Source organism: Coenobita brevimanus, chromosome 29, assembly GCF_032717465.1.
Source record: "Coenobita brevimanus isolate Jiangsu-jjx chromosome 29, ASM3271746v2, whole genome shotgun sequence".
NCBI classification, from domain to species: Eukaryota; Metazoa; Arthropoda; class Malacostraca; order Decapoda; family Coenobitidae; genus Coenobita; species Coenobita brevimanus.
Genome location: NC_136982.1, coordinates 1,936,327 through 1,942,884, shown reverse-complemented (window position 1 = coordinate 1,942,884; position 6,558 = coordinate 1,936,327).

Genomic DNA, 6,558 nt, shown 5'->3' with positions numbered 1-6,558 from the left:
ATGAGTTATTTAAGAGGAGCCTGTGGAGTCACGTGGAGAGACAGGCTGACGAATGAGGATATAAAGGAGCGTTGTGGTGTGGATGTGGATGTGATAGGAAGCGTTATGAGGAACACACTGAGGTGGTTTGGCCATGTGGAGAGGATGGAGGGTGAAAGACTGACGAAGAGAGTGTATGTGAGTGAGGTGGAGGGGGAAAGAGGGAGGGGGAGGCCGAGGATGAGATGGAGGGATGGGGTGGAGAGGTATATGAGAGAGGGGGGTGTGAGTTGGGAGCAGGGCAGTGAAATGGCGGGGGACAGGGCGACTTGGAGGCGATTTGTTTGTGGCCACCCCAAACGGGATTGAGGCGTCTGGCAATAGATAGATAGATAGATAGACGTTTTTTTGTGCAGAACTTAGTGATAGAATTATTTAAGTAAGAGAGAAGAGGAAGGCAAGGCGTAATAAAGTAAATCACTTAGGCAGAGGTGTTAGGGAGCTTCCTTAACGACGGGAATACGGATCATTGATGGCAAGGTGTAATAAAATAAATCGTTGAGAAAGAGGTGTTAGGGTGCCTCCTTAACGACAAGAATACGGATCATTGATGACAAGGTGTGATAAAATAAATCGTTTAGGAAGAGGTGTTAGGGAGCTTCTATAACCGACGAGAGAGAGAGAGAGAGAGAGAGAGAGAGAGAGAGAGAGAGAGAGAGAGAGAGAGAGAGAAAAGATCACTTAAAAGTGATATTTTTTGTAGTTCCGCCTTTTTTTTTGGGGGGGGGCAAATTAATAGTTGAAAAAAGCGCATATTTCTGCTGTGACCCTGGGGGGGGGGTAGAGGTATTTTTGAGTGTTTCAGAGGCTTTTTTTATTATTTTTATTTTATTTTTATATTTATTTATTTACATCTGGAACCCCCTCCTCCATCCTCCCTCCTCAGTGGACATCCTGGCGCGTGATTGAATAGTAGTAGTAGTAGTGATAGCAGTAGTAATAGTAGTGGCGATGATAGTAGCAGTAGTAGTAGTAGTGGTGGTGGTGGTGGTGGTGGTGGTGGTGGTGGTGATGATAGTAGTAGTAGTAGTGGTGGTGGTGGTGGTACCCCTACAAGTGCGTGGCTGACCAGTAGTAATAGTAGTAGTAGTAACGTGGTGGTGGTGGTGGTGGAAGGAGTGATGATGGAACGTATGTAGAGCAGCAGCAGCATTGTCTTTCTGCCACAGACCGTCGTGAAAGAAGCTGCAAAAGGACGAAAGTGTGGACCAAGTTAGAGCTAAAGGAGTATATTCAAGAGAAGCCAGCCAGTACGTTGTTCAAACTCAAGGGTTATATATGCTTTCTTCCATCCATCCATCCATCCATCCATCCATCCTTCCTTCCTTCCTTCCTTTATTTGTAGCGTTATTGGCTCTTACATCTTTACTGAACAAGGACAATTTCCATGACCATTTTTTCCTTCTGTTTTGAGTCGTGTTAGTGTTGTGGGGTTTATTGAAGTGGTGCAAATTAGAGAGACTTCAGTTACCCCTGCCTATTAAACCCAACTTAACCTAGCCTGACCTCTGACCTTACAACCTAATCTAACCTGACCTAGCCTAATCTGACTGACCTAGGATGGGGGAGGGAGGGGTGTGCGACTTAGGAGGGGAGGGAGGGGCTTGCGACTTAGGAGGAGGGGAAGGGAGAGGTGTGCGACTTAGGAGGGGGGGAAGGGAGGGGCTTGCGACTTAGGAGGAGGGGAAGGGAGGGGCTTGCGACTTAGGAGGAGGGGAAGGGAGGGGTGTGCGACTTAGGAGGGGGGGAAGGGAGGGGCTTGCGACTTAGGAGGAGGGGAAGGGAGGGGTGTGCGACTTAGGAGGGGGGGAAGGGAGGGGCTTGCGACTTAGGAGGGGGGGAAGGGAGGGGTGTGCGACTTAGGAGGAGGGGAAGGGAGGGGTGTGCGACTTAGGAGGAGGGGAGGGAGGGGCTTGCGACTTAGGAGGAGGGGAAGGGAGGGGTGTGCGACTTAGGAGGAGGGGAGGGAGGGGTGTGCGACTTAGGAGGAGGGGAGGGAGGGGTGTGCGACTTAGGAGATACTTCTTAAAAATATCTGAAAATAAACATTACACTTTTCAACCAAGTCTCGCCTCCTGGAGTCACCTGAAGCCTCCTAAAGCCTCCTGAAGTCACGAAGTCGCCTGGTCTGAAATTTCCTGAAGCCTCCCGAAGTCTTCTGGTCTAAATCCTCCTGAAACCCCTTGAAGCCTCCTGAAGCCTATTGAAGTCTCCTGAAGTCTATTGAAAAGCCTCCTGAAGTCTCTTGAAGCCCCCTGAAGCTTCCTGAAGTCTCTTGAAGTCTCCTGAAATATCCTGAAACCTCCTGAAGTCTTCTGAAGCCTCTTGAAGCCTGCTACGGTGAAATGTGTATCGTGGGAAGGCTCTCCACCTGCTTCGTGCCGACTTTGCATATTATGTTGCACAGGAAGTTGCAGAGGAGACTGGCTTAGTATGCTGGCTTGTAATTTATCCTCACATTATATTATTAAGTTCCTGATTTAGCTTTGTACTTTATTGATTTATTTATCTTCATACGTTATTTTCAATTTCCTGATTTAGTTTCACTATTTTATTATTTATTCTCTTTATTATTGCTTGTGATTTATTCTTATACTTTATTTACAGGTTCCGGGTTTAGCTTCGTGTTTTGTTGTTTTATTGTTTAGCGTCATGGTATATTTATTTTGAATTTTTTTTGTAGTTTCATGCCACGAGAAGGAAGTGGAACGGAGGAAGAAGGAAGGGGAGGCGAGCGAGGAGGAGGAGGGGAGGGGAGGAAGAGAGAAAGGAGGGGGAGGGAGGAGGAGGAGAAGAGGAGGAAGAAGGGAGAGAGAGAGAAGGAAGGGGAGGGTTGAGTAGGGGAAGGAAAGAGGAGGAAGGGAGAGAGAGAAAGGAACGGGAGGGTTGAGAAGGAGAGAGGAAAAGGACGGGGAGGGATGAGGAAGAGGAAGAAAGGAGGAGGAGGGAGGAGGAAGAGAAAGAAAGGAGGAGGAGGGAGAAGTAGAAGAGAGGAAGAGAAATAAAGGAGGAGAGAAAAAGGAGGGGGGGAAGATAGAGAGGAAGAGAGAGAGAAGGAGAGGGAGGGATGGGGAAGAAAAGAGAGGGAGGAATGAGGAGGAGGAGGAGAAGAGGGAAAAGAGGGGGAGAGAAGAGGAAGGGAGAGGAAGAAAAAGAGAGGAATTGAAGTCTTGGGATGTTAGGTAATATCTTGGCGGGAACAATTGAGAGCCTTGAGTGCCAGTGCCATTGAGTGCCGTAGGTGCCAGGGGAGGAGGGAGAGGGGAGGAAAGAGAGAGGAGGGGAGGGGAGGGAGGAGGAGGGAAAGAGAAAGGAGGGAGAGGGGAGGGAAAGAGAAAGGAGGGGAGGGGAGGCGAGGGGGAGTAAGTTGAGAGGGGAGGGGGAAAAAAATGTGAGAGGTGTCGAGGGGATTGGCAGGGAAGGGGAGGGGAGGGGAATATGATGAAGAGGGTAAAGGAAGGGGAAGAAGGAGGTAGAAAGAAATGGAAGAGGAGAGAGAAGGGGGGGGGAGAGAGAAAGAGGGCAGGAAAGAAAAGAGAGAAAACAGGAATTGGAGATCAGAGCTCAAAGGATGGAGATGAAGAGAGATAACGGGAAGGGGGGGGGGTAGGAGGAAAAGAGTGGAGGGTAGAGAGAAGACAGATGAGGGGAGGAGGGAAGGGAAGAGAGGGGGAGGGAAGGGAGGAGAGAGAGAGAGAGGAGGGGAGAAGGTAAGAATGAATATAAACAGTGTATCGTGAAGTATGAACAGAATGATGTAGCGGAAACCATTGTCATCCCCGAGTGCCAGTGCCTTTGTGGGTCATAGGAGCCAGGGCAGGGGAGGGGAGGGGAGGGGGAAGAATGAAAAGAAGAGGAGGGGGAGGGGAAGAGGAAGTAGGGCGAGAAAGATGAGGGAGCAAAAAGGGAAAGAAGAATGAAAAGAAGAGGAGAGGAGAGGAGAAGAGGGGAAGGAGTGGAGAGGAAGAAAGGGGAGAGAAAGGGGATAAGATGAGGGGAGAGAAAGGTCGAAGAAGGAAAGGTATAAGTGGGAGGGGAGTGGAAGGACAAGGAAGGGGAGGGCGAAAGGAAGGGAAATATGGGAGGAAAGCAGGGGAGAGGAAGAAAAGAGAGGGATGGGGAGGGGAGGGGAGGAAATAGGAGAAGGAAGGAAGGGGAGGGTAGAGGAGGGAAAAGGAAGGGGATGAGAGGAGAGGACAGGGGAGAGGGGGAAGAAAGTGGAGATGAGGAAGGAAGTAGGCAAGGGAGAGAAAACAGGAGGAAGGGAAGGGGCTAACGAAATGGAGGGATGGGAGGGAGGGGAAGAAGAAGAGAGAGGGAGGAAGGGGGGGAAAAGAAAGAAAGAAAGGAGGGGAGAGGAGGGAGGAAAATGGAAGGAGGGGAGAGAGAAAAAGTGGAGGAGAGGGAGGGTAGAGGGGAGAATGGAAGGAAGGGCAAGAAGTGGGGAGAAGAAAAACAGAGGGGAGGGGAGGGAAGGAAAAAGTAAGAAAGCTAAGAGAAGGAGGGAGGAGTAAACCGGAGGAGGGGGAGAGAAAGAAGAGAGAGGAGGGGAGAAGAAGAAATGGAGAGAACGCGGAAGAAGAGAAGGATAGAGAAGGGAGGAGAGAAAGGGGTAGGAAGGAAGAGTCAAAAAGTGGAGAGAAAGGGAGAGAGAGTGGGGAGGAGGAGGAAAAGAACAGTGAGAGAAAGAGAGCGAGGAAATTAAGGAAGTGGAGAGAAAGGGGCAACAGGGAGAGGAAGGAAGGGTGAGAAGGTGGAGAGAAAGGAAGAGTAAAAAGAGGAAGGAAGAATAAGAAAGTGTGGAGAAGGGACGAAGAAGGGGAGTGGAGAGAAAAAGAGGAGGAGAGAGAATGAAGGGAAGGGAAAAGATGAAGAAGATGAGGAAGAAGAGAGGAAGATTTAGCGAGGAATGGAGGGAGGGAAGGAAAAGGAAGGGAAAATGAAGGAAAGGGAGAAGAGGAAGAAGAGAGGAAGGAAGCGCAAGAGAATGGAAGGGAGGGAGTGAAGAAAAGGAGGGAGAATGGAAGGGAAGAGAAGAGAGGAAGGAGTAGCAAGGAAAGGAAGGAGAGAAAAAAAAGGGAGGGAGAATAAAGGGAAGGAAAAGAGGAAGAAGAGAGGAAGGAAGCGCAAGAAAATGGAGGGGAAGGAAGGGAGGGAGAATGAAGGGAAGGAAAAGAGGAAGAAGATCAGGAAGAAGAGAGGAAGGAAGGAAGGAGGGAAGGAAGGAAAGGAAGGAAGGATATTGGGGTATTATGCTGATATATGTGAGAGTTGGAGTGGCAGGAAGTCTGTTGAGAAGGCAAGGTATATTCAGTGTCTTCACGTAGCCACAAACCTGTACAATATTACTCGTCTATGCTCGTTTGTCTCGTGTAGTTAATAGGTGTTTCTCTCTCTCTCTCTCTCTCTCTCTCTCTCTCTGTTAAAACCACCTCACCTGTGTTATATTGGTAAATTTATGAACTTTCTTAACCACCTTTACGGAATTCATAAACTTTCTCAGTCTTAAGTTCTATATGGGAGACCTTGTTTATGCTCCAGTGTTACGTCTTCTGGCTCTATTCATAAAGATTCTTAGGCTTCATTTATAGGATTATTTGTCTGTGATTTTAATTCGTAAGGCAGAGAAACTACTTAAATATGTTACGTGCTGGTGGACCTATTCATATATTTTCTCAAGCTTATTAATATACTTTCTTAAGCTAGATTTTGGAATATTATTGGTTATATATACTCTTCACACACACTGCACTGTGGGAGTAGAGAGAAGGCACTTTTTACACACACACACACACACACACACACACACACACACACACACACACACACACACACACACACACACACACACACGTGCAAAAGGTCTGACAGGTAGCAATACACAGACAAAAATAAAAAGAACACAATGGTATTAAAATCAAATGTGAGAGAGAGAGAGAGAGAGAGAGAGAGAACCCATTTTCTTTGTTAGTAAAGCATAGTAAAGAAATAATACAGAACATAAAATTCCCATCAGATATCTTTACTTAAAAAACAAGCGCGGAAGCTGCACAGGTGAGGCGGATCAAGGTGTAATAAAAATTTCTTTCTACCTCCACAGGGCATTGCGTGTGTGTGTGTGTGTATGTGTGTGTGTGTGTGTGTGTGTGTGTGTGTGTATTTTTTCTGCCCCTTTGAAGCTGCCGTTTTTATTGTGTGTGTGTGTGTGTGTGTGTGTGTGTGTGTGTGTGTGTGTGTGTGTGTGTGTGTGTGTGAAAGGAATGTACTGCAGTCACTTATAAAGGAAAAACACGAGAAAAACACCAGTGCCTTCAGTTTTAGATCAGAACTGCTTTGTATTCAGTGTTTATGTATTTTTGTGTTTGGCAGTGTTTGAGAGAGAAATAGTGCTTGTTTTGATGGTACATAATATTTATCTCCATCGAATATTATGTCAGTGTTTGGGATATCTTAATTCTTCGTTTTTGTGTGTTTTATGTTTTATGGTACTGTGATTAAAACAAACAACAAACAGACCTT